The following is a 15,455-nucleotide window of genomic DNA, read 5'->3' as shown; positions in this document are numbered from 1 at the left end:
CTTTCCTTTTTCAGCATGACTCCATCCATATTGTAACACTTTTAATCTAGATAAGATTATTTGTTAAATATATCTACTCAGCTGAATCCTACGCGTTTCCAGGAACCGTAGCCGAGTGGTCGCCTCGGCTACGGTTCCTGGTACGTAAGTACAAGTGCTTTGAGTGACCATAGTTCAATCCTGATTGACTACTAAATACGGTGCTGTTTCTTGTATTCTCTCTAAGTTGTGAACTCCTCTGACCGTGCGGTCGTCCCACAGTATAAACATAAAACTTATTTATTTAATTGGTTGAGAAGCCAGAAGAAAATTACAGGCGCACAAACCAGAAGAAAGGAACAGAAATGAAGATTATCACTGCGAACGTTCTTAAAGCCATACGCTGTTTTAGTAAAATGTACTGGTTGAGGGTTGCGAAACAAGAAGAAACTCACACTCAAATCTAGCTCCAGGGAATCTAGAGAAGCTTTAACCCATCCACGGTACCATCGTACTACTAACTTCTTTCAATAAAAACTATAGGGCTGTTGCAACCCGAACATGTTCTGAAGATAATGTATTCTTTGAATAAAGGCAAAGTTCAGTTGGTCTGAACTTTAACTTTATACCAAAATTTGCCTTCTAAATGGATGCGTTTTATAGTCCGGAAAATACGGTAATATACTTTTCAGCTACTTTTATTGTATCTAACAAAGAAGATAATAAATCAGCTCAATATTGAAATCTTAAAATAAAAATAATTTTCGTTATATGGGTTGGGTGTAATACTCTTAGAGTTATGCTGCTTGTGAGATCTTTCCAGAACAGAATTTGTTCTGCAGACCTTTCCAGAACAGAATTTGTCACAGTCAATTTGGAAACATTCTATTTGGGCTTTTTAAGGTGATCAGATTGAAGAATATTGGTGCTGTACTCAGTCAACTGGAAATCTCTGACTTTGGTGAGTGTGAGATAATGCCAGATAGATGTGTCGCATCAAGTCCAGATGTTAATAATTTATCCAAGGAAAAATATACTTGTCTTGACGACTCGTAGGGTCGGCGGTGTCCATCCCATATTTGTTAAGAATTCCTTTTGATAATCTGAAGGACAAAGACTTTTTTGCCAGATTGTAATCCACGGGATAGCACAAAATACAGCATTGTCTGTATCTTGTAAACTCCTCTGACTCATTGGTTGCCCTTTATATCGCATCCATAATTATTTTAACAGCAGGACGCAAGTTTTCTTGTAATGAAATCTTCGCGTTGAATTAAGAGTTCCTTTTAAATTCCATATATCAATATTTCAACCCTTCATGTTCAGAAAAAAACTCTCCAATTATCTTGGTTATTCACTTCTACTGGAAGTCAAATATTCCATACCTTATTTTATCCAGTGATGTTACTATGGGCGTTCAATCAATTATCTACCTAAGGTACTTCTCATATTATATTTCAATAATACATCTTGTACCTAAGTAAATCAGCTTGAATCATACTAGTCTTGATCCCACTATGTTTTTAGGTTGTGCTGCTGTAACAAAAAAGAAGGAAGAAATCTGTATCAAGTTATGGATTTGCTGAAATTGGAGCATCGTTCAGTCATCAAGTTTCTCACCAAGGAAGGCAATGGACCAAAGGCCATTCACGAAAGGATGGTGGCTGCGTATGAGAAAAATGCACCTTCAGAATACGAGAGGAAATTCTGGTCAAAGCAATTCAAGTGGAACAGAGTCCAACGAAAATGATCCAAGTCCAGGAAGGCCTGTGACAGCAAACAATCCAGAAATGTGCCATGCTGTCGAAACCCTTCTGCTGAATGACAGATGTTTAAAGGTGCCAATTCTCTTAAAGGTGTCTTATAACCATCCTCCACGAACATTTGGAGATGACTAAGGTCAGGGCACGGCAAGTCCCCAGATTTCTGATCCCTGTGGAGAAGCAATTCAGAGTACGATGTTGAGGAGAATTTACAGCTTTATGCAAGAGATCCTGAAACTTTCATCCCCAGAATTGTTACAGCTGATGAAACATGGGTTCATCACTGAGATCAAGCAAGAATCAATGCAATGGAAGCACAAGGGTTCTCTCCCACCCAAAAAATTTCGGACACAGCCTTCAGCTGTCTGGCAAGATTATGGCCACAATTTTTTTAAGATGCTGAGGGAATTTTGTAACTACTTGGAACACAAGCAGGCAATCACTGGAGAAGTCAAAGAAAAAACGCCGTGCGTGGGAAACTTTCCAGATGTGTGCTTCATCTTCACGACAACGTACCAATGCACAGGTCACAAGGTGTTGCTGCTACGTTGAGAGACCGTGATTTTACAGAACTTACCCATCCACCTTACAGTCTGGACCTTGTCCCTGTTTCGACGCCTCAAGAAAAACATACGTGAACGTCGCCTTGCTGATGATAATGAATGAAGTCTGCTGTTTCTGTGTTCTTTGGTGGACTGCATTTCCTCATTGCCAACAAAATGGAGCAAGTGTACTGAAATTCAGGGGAGTTAATTTCAGTACACTTACCGTATTTTTCAGACCATAAGATGAGTTTTATGAAAAATAAAAAAACATTTATCTCATTTCCTAGATAGATAGCTAGCTAGCTTATTGAACGCTCCTCGTATGCGTCCCTATGAGGAATTCTCCTTTCCAGTGCCTGACTTTATTGGGCAGGTGCAACGTTAAAGCATTTTTCTGACGTAAAGAAACAACAACAACAAGAGTTTCAACTTGTTACGAATAAAGGCATAGCTTAACGGGCTATGAAGAAAAGTCAGGTGAGATTAAGGCTAATTTCTTTTCAAACTCAGTTATTTTTAACTGGTAAACATCGAAAAAAAAGTTAGGGGGGTACAATCCAAAGCAATGAAACGTTAAGACTGCTTTTAAGTGAATTGCTTTTAAATAATTCACTAAAAATATGGCAATGGAAGATTGGGATTAAAGTCATCTGCAAGACGCGTCCATAAAGATAATGGAGCTATGCGAAACATTTTAGCACTTCATTCTAATTTTAGAGTAGATTACGAGTAGCTGGAGGAGAAGAACAAGTTAGCATTATTATTTTCTTCCTGCTGGAAGAAAAGATTAATATGTTAAAAGTAAAGTGTTTTTCCGCAAAAAAAAAAAAAAAAAACCTCACACAGTAATATTCCATTACGTCTTAATTATACAGTGCTAATTATCACAAAATATTAACCGATTGAAAGCTACCCATTCTCAATTAGTTTAAAAGCACTTACCGTATTTTTCAGACCATAAGATGAGTTTCATAAAAATCTTCGCTTTTTGTTAAAAAAAAAAAAAAAAAAAATTCTCTCCCACAAATCGGATGATTTCTGTCCCGAAATTGTGGATGGCAAGGCTTATCGTAACGCTTTTTGCTCTGCTATTAAAATCAGTGAAGGGGGGAACGTTCAAAATGTCTGTACAATACAAATTTTCTGGAATTTTATACAGTCGTTCATTTTACTCTTCATTTGTGCCATCTGAAAGTATCTTGTATACATTTCCAATAAATGTTTTTCCTCAATTATGCCTTTTCAAAGTACGGTTCGTTGTATAAGGTAGGTACACCGGAACGGAATTTTCTGGTGGCAGCTGGACGCTATCTGGAGATTTGTCGGGGGGGGGGGGGAGTATAGAAAAAAAGAACGTGACACCAAAGAGCTCACATAGCGACTGCAGGAGTAGGAGCATGCTACAGAATTGTATAGAGTAAAAGACCGGCGTGCTGCTGTGAATGTAGCTTGAGTTTTCAGAAGTACGGGATAGGGATGTCTTTTTTTTTTTTTTTTTTTTTTGTTGAGGGGAGATAAAAGATAAACGTGACGGGAATAAGTAGCTGAGGGAGAGCCCTTACAATCGATCACCACCCCATATAAGAAATCGTATTTCATTTTGCCTGCTCAGCTCAACAAGATACTTTACTGTATCTGCAATGGGTTAGATGAAAAACAAGTGGCCTAAGTTGAGAACCAAGGATGGTTGGGTGCACCAATCCGATTAGCGACATATGTCACAGACGCCCCCATCCGTGCCTCTCCCTCCTCCCACCAACACTCCACTGGAAAGAAACGTATTGATGGCATGGCAGCGGTGGCGGCGAGAGAACAGCGTAGGCTTCACTATTGTATTAATGCAATATTCAATTCTGAATCCAGGCTAGGGAGAGGGAGTTTGTTCCCTTAAGTTTCTGTTTCAATTATTTACACAGGTGCGTATATTTACAGTATTATTTACAAAATGCAATTATTGACAAACTTAAAAGGGGAAATTATTTACAGTCTCATACAAAAGTAGATGTTCAACAGTCATTTCATGTTGCTCAATTTCCATTTTCTTTATCCAAGTAGTTTCCGTTCTATACTTGAAGTAAGCTGTGCGCTTCAGAGAGGATCTTCACACTATACTGCTTGCCTTCAGAGCATTTCACAGGGTGGTCTATTACCAATGAATTGAAGAGGTTGACGTTGTTTGGTAAGAAATTCTTTAGACAGCACAGGTTGGACAGTGTAGAATGTAACGGTAAGTAGAAGTTGTCGTTACTGCGTCCAGCACGTGGAGTAGAGAAGTCGTCGAAGACTGGGGACATCAATCACACAGGTAAGAATCTGGGAAAGAAGACGAATATTCCTGGATGCTATGTGAACACCTCCCTGCTGTACTCTATAAGTGAGTGACATTTATGTTGGTATATAAAACAGCCCTGGGGTAAGATATTGAAGGCGTTGCCCGTGACCATATTCACCCATCGCATTACCCAGTACTCGAATGCAAGGAATCTGTTTATGTACGACGTCGGGGCAGAAGACCAGATTGGTGAAGCAGGGGTTTCTCATCGACGTTGACTAACCCCGTCAGCTCTTGTCGAATTGCCCACATCGCCGAGAAAGTCTTCGATTTCATGGTTGAAAAATGGTTCTGAAAAGTGATGCCGGCGGCCCTCGTCCCAAATCATGCCGAGGTCGGTGTGAGACTTTCCTTATCTGCAATCCCTTGTAATTTTTGTGATGTCATTTTTGATTCTCTTTTTTTGTAAAAAAAAATTTGAGCTGATTTAGATACGCTTGGCTCCATACCTATTTGCAGTAGATAGGTTACAAGGCTCTTGATCGGGATGGAGACTCGCTGACTTATGAGGTGATTTTGTTCATGGTCTTTAGATGTTACGTATAATTTGAGGTGTTCTGCATATGATAAGAAATCAGTGTACCTTGCGAGGAAAAGTTCGAGGGCAGCGACAAACTGAACAGGACACCTTCCTACTGTACTGCTCGCGTTATAACGCACTCCTGTTGGAAGGATTTATGGCTGATGAGTTGTCTTTCTCGTTGTCAACGATGAAATAACGTCTATAATCTGTTTATAGGCCAAAAGCTAAAACGAGACTCATCGGAGAACAGAACTGTACCCCATTTGTCAGGGCTCCACGTCACATGTTCATGGCACCAGTTTCGACGAGCTCTGCGGTGGTTTGGAGTTAACTGGATAGTAGTCAAGTCATAGTGGCATAGTATTTAGGGTTAGGCGCCACCTGTGGTTTCCCACATCTACGCCGTATATACTCTGTGATGGAATGCAGAACTACTGCATAAGCCAGAAAAAAAGTGTAGTCTGGTTTATGCAGTTTATGTTCTGTTGTTGCGTCTCTGGCTACTTGGCCCCTAGTGGGACCCTACGTTGCCCGCCACCACCACTGGGAGGTGAGCCAGGCTGCACTCATACTCTGGCTGTTCTCCACCAGAGTGGCCTGAACTTTCTGGACGGAGACCAAATAAAAAAAAAGGGAGGGGGAAGATAATACAAGTGGTGGATTCAAAGTAGGCAAAAGGAAGAGGACGAGGAAAGTAGGCATTCTCCAGCAAAAATAAGAGGTGGGAAGGGAGAAATAAGAATTATCCCTGGCCTGGGAGCCCACCGTAGGCCAGAGAAAGGAAGACAGCTTGCAGAACAAGGGAGATCTGCAAAGTTGGGTAGGCGCAAAAGGGAGTGTGTGAGTTTGATTGAGATATAAGGAGAGATCATAGATGTTTCGGGAACGTCTGGTCTGGATGTCTATGTTGTGGGATCAGAGATGATACCAACGCCTTTTGAAGACTGCTGAGGCATACCTACTAAAGGCTAAAAACGTTTTTGATTTTAACAGGTTGCTCTCCGGAATAAGTGTGGTTAAATTTAGATCCAGTAACAATTGATTATGTAGGTCCAGGGAGATGTTATACGAGTGCATTACATCGTGCCAGTCCTCCAGTTCTTCACATTCAGAATGGGCATAGCTTACGATGCCCAAAGTCCTGAAGTCTTTTTGAATGACCCATGTCCTGTCAGAAGAAAGGGAGTATGCAAATTAGGGAAGAACCAGCCAAGTATTTTTATTAAATTGTTGAGGTAGGAGACACTAGGTAGAAATAGTTTGGTAGTACTGCCTTGGTGGAATCATCCCCAACGGATTTTCCAGAGGAAAACAAGTTCCTGCCAAGTACGCCGGAGTTCTTGTTTCGGATCTGCATTGGCAATAGTTTTTATCCCCAGGAATTCAGTTTTTGTTCTTTCTGATAGCATGGGAAAACCCTGTGAAGGCCGCTTGTAGGTCAAGGGAGATACAGCCTGTTAATACTTGTAGTGCCTTCCCAGACGACTGGAAGATAAACAACTTAAAACTAATCTAAAAAACACGATGAAACCACTGAAAAAACCCGACTCATACCGGCCAATTGCCCTGTTGACCCTCGCCAGCAAGGTATTGGAAAGAATGCTTCACCGACGAATTCAAACCCACTATGACATGGCAGGACTCTCAAAACAAAAACCAATACGGCTTCAAAGCTGGATCGTCTACAATAGATGCTCTGAAAAACCTCCTGGATGCAGCGAATATGACTGAGAAGAAATATTTCTTGGTCATATCAATAGACTTGCGAGGGCCTTTGACATCATTTGGTGGCCAGTGTCCTTGCAAGACTGAGATACGCAGCTGTACCGCAGAATTTATACAATATCATCAGGTCATATCTCTCCAGACGGAAAATTGAAGTCAGTGCGCCCTACAGGAGGCTGACCAAATCGGTCTGCAGGGGCTGCCCCCAGGATGCTGTCCTGGGCTAGGCCCGCTCCAAGACCTTTGATAATGACTTAATTATTACAGTTGCCAACTCTAGAGCCCAACTTGAAAATATAGCAAACCCAGCCCTGAAAACCTTACAGGAGCAGACAGAAACCCACTTCCTCCAAATCTCTCCCGCAAAAACCTGCTCGGTGCTGCTAAAAGGGAAGCTAGAGATAAGACCGCCACAGATAAAGATTGGGAATACTACCATCAAATTGGACACGCAACTTAAGTATCTGGGCGTAATGATGGATACCAAATTAACCTTCCAACCACATCTCAAGTACCGGTATATAAGGACCAAGATACGAAACTACTCAGCCTTAGTCGCCAGAATCTCCCGGAGGGACTGGGGACTCAAACGCACCCTTTCATTGTACTATAAGACAATCTTCATACCTTCATAACTTATCCCCTCGCCTGTTTGGTATTACAAAGTTACAACTGTAGTCAACCAAAAAACCCTGGATTCCATACAAAGAATCATACTACTCGCCATCGCTCGTGCCTGCCGTACGGTGAGTACCCATGCCCTTCAGGTTCTCGCTGGACCTGGAGGAAATCAGAACCGCCATGCTCCACTATATGGCTAAAGGACGCCCAACTTTCATAGGGCACACCATCGATCCAACTAACAATCACAGGATAGAAATACAAAGAGTAACTCAACACATGCAGCGGGAATGGCAAAGTCGATGGCAGCAAACTACCAAGGGAGAAATTATTAAATTCTGTACCAGAGGTCTGCCCCTCTGGCTGTCGCTTGGACTCAACACAACCTTCTTGCTAACGGGTCATGGCCCGTTCAACGCCAAATTATCAACCTTTAGATTAGTGGATAGCCCCCCTCTGCTTCTGTGGGGAGGTGGAGACCTGGCAGCACCTAATGTATCATTGCAAACATTGAGGACCATCGCTGCCTGCTAAACACCAGACTACACTATTCCGCTAGAGAACAGGAATTGCACATCCTAGATAGAGAGGACGAACACAAGGCGTTCTCACGCTATGCCCAGGACTTGTTTGTACGAAGAATCCTTCGGGCCATATATGAAAACAACTAACTGCAACCTGAACATGGCAAAAACCAAATTCATCCCAATCTAAATGTGGAATTAATATTATCCTGAAGTAAGAAGATAAAACCTGGAACCACAACTAGTGAAGGGTAACGAAGCCCACTGACTATTATCAACCTGGAAGAAATACTGAATGGGGACTCCACCCCAAAAAATAATTTTCCACTGAAATGGACCATAACTTGAATAGGAACTCGCACTAGATACATGACCATTGACAAGACATAAAAACGTCAATATTGCCCCAGGCCTTTAGGCGATCTGAGCCAAGTGCTCTAACCAGGCTGACCTCTTTAACCCCCTTCCACAGCAGGGGGGCGGTCCTCCGTTTCTCCCTTCCCTGCCACCCCCATCTTCTCCTGGTGGGGTTTGTCCCATTTGACATTCCTGGGGATGTCTACGCTATTATCCCCATACTTCAATCTGTTCCCTCTACTCTACCTGAACCAACCGAGTACGCCCTTAAAACAAGCTGAGAATTTTTTTTTTTTTTATGAAAACCCCAAACACGAAAAGGTATCAAAACCTATAGTACTTGGTACCGTGCATGGGTTGGACAAGTATGGGGGCAAGGGGATGCCGGAAACTTTGCTCTAGAGACTAAACATTGGTTTCACCACTTCAAGCCTCCAACAAGCAAAGTGGTGGTATTTCACCAGTTGATGAAAGTCATCTACCACCTTTAAATTTGCAACACAAATCTTACTGCACTCCCAGATCGGGAAATATGCAATCATTGGAATGAACAAACTGAATTGGAACACCACTGAATTCATTGTCTATGACACAACATTGTGATGGAAATCATGCCTTGGTGCCCCTAGGCAATCTGAGCCGGGCACCCTGACCTGGCTCACCTATTTAAAATCCCTTCCCTGGTACGGAGAGACGGTTTTCTGGCTTTCCGCCATATTGGGGTGCCTTCTCTATCGTCCCCATACCTTCCCCCGTCTTAAGCCTCCTCTTACTCTACCTATAGCTAGCGTACGCCCCACACAGTCAAAATTTAATTAAATCGCATTTATAAACATTTGGCTTTTCCAATTCTAGCGCTCACCCCTATGCTAGCTTCTTTTTTTTTTTTTTTTTTTTTTTAAAGGCCACTGAAATCTCAGGAAACTAGGTGGCAGGGCTTGCCAGAGTAAAAATTAACTACTGGGTACTTGGTCTGCATCCAGAGGGCAAAGTGTGGGCAACGCTGGGCCCCCACCAGGGGTCGGGACTAAAAGGCCAGAAGAATAACGATACATAAAACTACACTTAGAAAATCCATACACTTAAATCTCTGGCCTTTTCAGCAAACTAATACACCCACAATGAAAGCAACACGGAGATGGGGGAAACCCCCTGGTGCCGTCAGACACGAATGCACTTTAGTGCCGAGACGACACTGCACAACACATTAAGCCAATGTGCCGCCTTCGACTGCCCAGCTTCAAGTCGTCCAATGAGCCCACCCACTCAAAGAATCATCTAAACGACGATGACTTTCCATCCTGAGTACTAGAGATGGGCTATCCCACTGAGCAAGCCAAAAAACGAGAATTAAGTGATATGGTCGCAACCCGTGTTTTTAGAGGCATGAATAATTTACGGCTCTTTGGTGGTAGATCGATTTCTATTGAATGCTCCGAATTTGCATACCAGGATGCCTATTATATCAAATACTCTCCTTGGGCGACACTGTTCACAAATTATTCATGAAAAACATTTTGTTCTGTTCATTTTGTGGGGCAGTGTAATTTAGATTGCTGGTTAATGGCTCTCCATTTCTTTAGAAAGAGTAGAAGTGGAATTAGATGGATTTCTCACCACTTTTAGGAACTGGCTGGATATGAGCAAATTTCCAAGCAAAAGGAAAACACCAATGGAATAAGAAAGTGTAAAAAGGCGACGCAGAACAGGTGCAAGCAAAGGATAACAGGTTTTGTGAATAAGTTTGAAGAAATCTAAGGAAGGTTGGACAAAATATTTGAAGGAATGGACAATTTATTATGGCTGATGCTGCATTATTTCACTACTACTAATAATCACCTACTTAAAACAGAGCTTCGTGGGGGATGAAGGGGGGTGCAGTGGCCTCGGATCTTATCTCATTACTCAACGTATGTTTGCAACGTGGATGAGGCAAACCCAATTTCGCCAGGGAGATTCACTGTACCGAGAAAGCGAGCGAAGGTGACGCTACTGATTTACGACACCGCAACTGCAACCGAAAGAGATAAAAGAGGATTCTCAACATTTCTGATAAACACCGGTGTCGAAACACGTCGTGGCTTATTTCGTACGACGTTAAACCGCGAATCTCCCCGGCGATGCACTCTCTCAGACTTTTCCGGCAACCTGACAAAGGACCTCCACAGGGTGCGCGACAAGTGTAGCCGCGTGGATTGGCGGAGATGCAAATAAACCTGCAGAAACGCATCATTTCCGCAGTTGACAGCTCTGGATACGGTGGGTAGCTGGGCCGCACGTGGAGTAAGCATTTGATTAGCGGCGGAGATGCAGAATGGCATCGGGGTGACGCGTTATTGATGTCAGCCGGGCCGGACGACGGCACGGGGATTTTATTAATCTCCCGGTTTACGTGAAACAAACAACGCCGCCACCGTAGAGGGTTTCGTGCATCTGGCGAAGGCAGGTGAATTAGTCTCGCGAGCAGAACGAGGTGTTCTGAGCACAGATTCCGTTCTAATCTCGAGGGGGAAAAACTCGGAACAAAAATGTAAACGTAAGAAAGTGCAATTTACTTCTGTTTCGGGGCCACAATACTGCGTCCATCACGCGTTCTTGACGAGGTACGGACTTGTGCATACAACATAGCAAACGACTATCAACATCGTTTTTATTAGCAACTGGTCAGTCTTCAAGATGGACCACTCTAAGACTAAAGGTCCCTCTGGGTTCAGTGTTGGGACCCTTCCTATTTCTAATTTTCGTAAATGATATTGACGAGGGTGTCCAAGGGAAACTGTCAAACTTTGCCGATGATTTCAAAACGGACAGGGTGGCTAACAATTTGAGCTAGACCAAGCTGCTTCAATCAAAACACTGCTACACAAATTAATCAACTTGTTGACTACTTAGATATGGTAAGGTTCCAACTAAATATCTATAACCAAGAAGCGGAACAAAAATGATATCCAAGCTCTAATAAATGGAAATAAGGTCACAAAAGGTTTCAACTCAAACAGGCCTTGGTCTCACCTGCGACGAAAACCTTACTTTCCAGGACCATTTCATATATACAAAAAAGGAAAACATATGCAGCCTTCTGGGTGATTCGGCAGGAGCTTGTTGGTTGCCAAAATACGTCCCTAATATGCAAATTTATTTAATCAGGTAAAGAAAAGTTACATCCATCCCTTGACAGCAATCAAATGCTAGGAGGGTAAACAGAATTATAAAAATGAATACAATATCAATATTGGGTAAAATAAAATATACAGAGATCAAGTCAATAGTTAATTACAGAAGTTAAGACAGATTAAGTTCGACATAATGCTCTAAATACATTCAGTGTCTGTCCAAGAAGAGTGCGGGGATGCCGGGGAGATGCTGCAGGCTGTCAGGAACAGAAAAGGAGCGCATATCATCCTCCAACACAGTAGGCACGTAAAACGATAGTGACATGAAAGATCTAAAATTGCAGGACTGTTTAGGTATCAGCTAAAACTTTTGATCTGCAGGTTTGTCGACGCAAATCGTCTCAGGGTTGATATTCAGGTCGTTGAGGAATCCAATCGTGTTTGCTGGGAACATATGGCTGAGCGAGCTAATTTAGTTGAAGGCAGGTCTGATCAAAGAAGTTTGCCGGTTAGTTATTCTGGTGTTCTTCGTGGGCTGGATAAGGCTATCGATTTTAGGAGCATCCAGTCTATCCGAAATGAGTTTGGAGAGGGTAATTATGTTGCGAGTGGTGATGATTTGCTTCCAAGGGATCAATTCCATGCAGCGAATGTAGTATACCCCTAGAGATAGTAAGGGATGTCCTGAAGTCATATTGAGGGATTGCAGAATCCAATACTGAATCCCCAAGACCTGTCGCCGGTAGGTTGGAGGGGAGAAGAGGACCAGATTTCCGATGCGTAGAGTGGTACCTGTACCGCACAAGCTTGGACAAAAAAGTTATTAGCTTCTTATCGCCGTAACCAACCAGTTCCTGTCAAGCAGACCAAAGGGCTGCGAAGAATTTGTTTCTTACTTCCTTGAAGTGCTCCAGAAAAAAAAAGGTTCGAATCCCAGACCCAACCTAGGTCCTTGTGAGAGTTGACAAGTTTAATTTGATGTCCATTTACAGAGATGTGCATTGGATTTATTCTTCTCTTTGTAAACGTCATCTGGGCAGATTTTTCGGCATTTAGCTCATGATCAATGTATTGAAGAAATGTGCTTATCTGAGAGATTTGTTTTGTTGCAGCTCTTTGGGCAGAGAGCGCATGCTCCGGCTGATCTGAATGAATGAATAGCTTCAGATCGTCAGCGTACTAATTCGTCGCCTTTGACTTGCGCAACCAACATTGAAAGGTATCTCATGACTATCGCTTTTTACGCGTCTGAGTTATGGTCCTCAGCCGCATCAAGTATTGTAAACAAAATACCTGGAAATTGAATATTGGGTTGTGAGGTGGCTGAACAGGATCCATGAAAACCCGTTCAGCATCTCCAGATCTCTTCTACATGCGGAAAGACACCATGGAAGATCAAAATTCTGGAAAAAGAACCTCATCACTCTTGCAAAAAACTATTAACTCTCCCAACGTGCAAGAAATCATCTTTGCCTCAAGTACCTATCCAAGAGCGACATAAACAACGGTATAGGTCGACTCTTACCAATTTTGTCCGCCTTAGAGATATGTTCCCAGCAAACATTATGGAACATTCAACAAATCTGCAAATTAACCCCAACAAACTATTGGATGACAAGAAATACAGGAAGAATATCCTGGAATACTTGCATCGAAGTACCGACCTCCAGTGAATCTCGACAAACACGATCAAGTCATTCCATCTACCAGTCCATCACATGCCATCGACAGACGCATAAAATTCTCTGGAGTTCGGCTGTCATTTAGTAGATTGAATTTATATTGTAAACTTAGAATTAATTCTCTGTATATATGTTCAAATGTAAGTTTTCTGCCTCTTGTAAATTGTATACATATGCTGTCCCCACTCCAGGCAAGCATATTGCCAAGTGTTCTTTTAATGTATGTCTTTTTCACTTATAAATTTTATGTACATCCTTCTAGCCAACCAACTGTACAGGGGGTGAAATCAAGCTTAATAAACTGAATAATAATAAAAAAACTTGGATCGGTTGCATATATATTCCGAAAAATGGCAACTGAAATTTGATGCTTCTATTGTTTGTTCTGTGATATAAATCACAGACAGTAGAATGAATTTTGCCTTCGCAATGACTTGTCCTGGTATTGCACTACTATCAAACAAATGAATAGCACACCTGTTTTGTCTAAGTCGCTACAGCCCATCGGCTCTCGCACGAGGAAACCAAGCAGTGTCTTATCTTTTAAATAAATGGCAGAAGATTAAACCATTTGGCAATGTCATTTGTTTGAGAGTAGTGCAATACTGTCAGCGTCAGAGGATAACTCGTTGTGAAGGCAAAGTTTTTCAACAAACGAGAGGACAGAATAATCTTACTTCCTGATTATAACGATGCGAAATAAGTGGAGCTAGTAGACCTCAAATTGAATGGGGAGGTTCAAGTGTCTTGATAATATACCTAATGGATACCCAATGCAATACTCATAACAGCAACAATGTTAAGGGTTTTACATTAAAAAAAAAAGAACCAAAACAAGAAAAATTATAAAACACGGGAAATGAAAAAACATTTTTTTCATGTTAACACAGCACGAAGAAACTGGCAGCTAAGATGAAACCTGTTCCCTGATGATACGTCTTCTTAGGATTTATCCTCTATGAAATTCTTGTAGTCAAAATCCATCTCCTGGACGTCGTGGAGCATCTCCATGGAATCGTTTAGCGTGGTTTTCGTTGCTGACTCCCAGATTTCAGATCGGTGGGCGATAACTGGCTGCAGAAACCGGTATATGTATTGAACTGTGTACTCAGTCTTGTTCATTAAGGTGTTGTATGGTAAGCCATCTGGTTCTGCAGACCTTGTTGTGAATATCGGCAACATGGTGTTTAAAGCTGAGTTTAGGGTCGAAAATAATTCCCGAGATTTCTGTGCTTGGTTACTAGAGGGAGGGATGTTCCATGGATTTCCAGGTTTAGTTGAGTTGGGAGTGTGACTTAAGTGAGAACACCATGTGTGCGGATTTATTTGAATTTATCTTCAGAGAGAACTGTTCTAAATATGTAATAAGATTGTTAAGGCAATTAATGATAGCTTCGGAAGCAGAATCGGTCCCGTGGACATTGTAAACAAACCGTCAGATGTGTCACTGATCGCGGTAAACAAGGGCACTCTTGCTTGGCAGATTGCGTTGCTGGTTCCTCCTTGCATTACAGGATGTCCCGAAAGTAAGCGAGTGTCTAGAAATGTTTAAATATTAATTGAAATGACGTCATTTCTATTTTTAACTGCATAATTTCTATTGGGACACCCTGTACATAAAAAAAAATATATCGAGAACTTTACAATGAAAGGCAACGTATGCAACTTAATCTTGCTAATCAAAATACAATGGCACGTGACTAATTACCTTTCTGGTGGGCGTCAATCAAGCCTCCTCGGTCATTACAGTTATTATAACCAGACTTGACGAGGCATTAAATGCCATTATGGTTGGACGTCTCAAGTATTGTCGCAGTAATCCAATGCTCTCGTTGTAAGGCAATTACACTCCTCCCCTAACAAGCAGCCGCGACACAGACGCGATCCTATTTCGTCGTCAGGGGAGAGCACGAGCTGCTGCCGGCATACAAACTTCGTCGCCACAAATTACCAAACAGAATTGTTAAACCCACCACTTAAGTGTCACGCGCGTATCTCGGCCGCAAGCGCAAACACAATACCGTTTCGATAGCGGAAAGAAGTCTGTTCCCAGATGAGTGCCTTTTTCGGTAAGTGGGATTGAAGTGGCGAGGATTTTAGTCAGCAAATCAGTCCTCGCTTGTCATTAAAGGAAAGTTATGACAAGCGAAAACTTCCGTTATGAGTTCGCCTGAGGGCAGCAGACAAGTACGTCAGCTCTGGGAAACTGTGGCCTTGGCATCTTCCGGAAACTTACCAATCAAAAAAAAGAGAGAATTCCTGTCAGCAAACAACTGTTTTGGAGGAGGAAA

General features: G+C 42.1%; 1 protein-coding gene across 3 annotated transcripts in view; it reads right to left on the bottom strand.

Annotated features, from left to right (window-relative positions):
- Positions 1-15,455, bottom strand: part of MYPT-75D (Myosin phosphatase targeting subunit 75D) — a 264,758-nt gene that overhangs the window by 122,921 nt on the left and 126,382 nt on the right. Inside the window, exon 1 of one of the 3 annotated variants that reach the window (XM_090378618.1) lies at positions 14,873-14,930. The exons of the other annotated variants lie outside the window; for them this stretch is intronic. The gene's annotated coding sequence lies outside the window, so the exon portion shown is untranslated. Of the gene's footprint in view, positions 1-14,872; positions 14,931-15,455 lie in introns of those variants that run through there. 3 annotated transcript variants of the gene reach the window in all.

This window comes from Mastigoproctus giganteus, chromosome 7 (genome assembly GCF_048544385.1).
Source record: "Mastigoproctus giganteus isolate SK-2022 chromosome 7, ASM4854438v1, whole genome shotgun sequence".
Taxonomy (NCBI): Eukaryota; Metazoa; Arthropoda; class Arachnida; order Uropygi; family Thelyphonidae; genus Mastigoproctus; species Mastigoproctus giganteus.
This window is presented reverse-complemented; position numbering and strand designations above follow the sequence as displayed.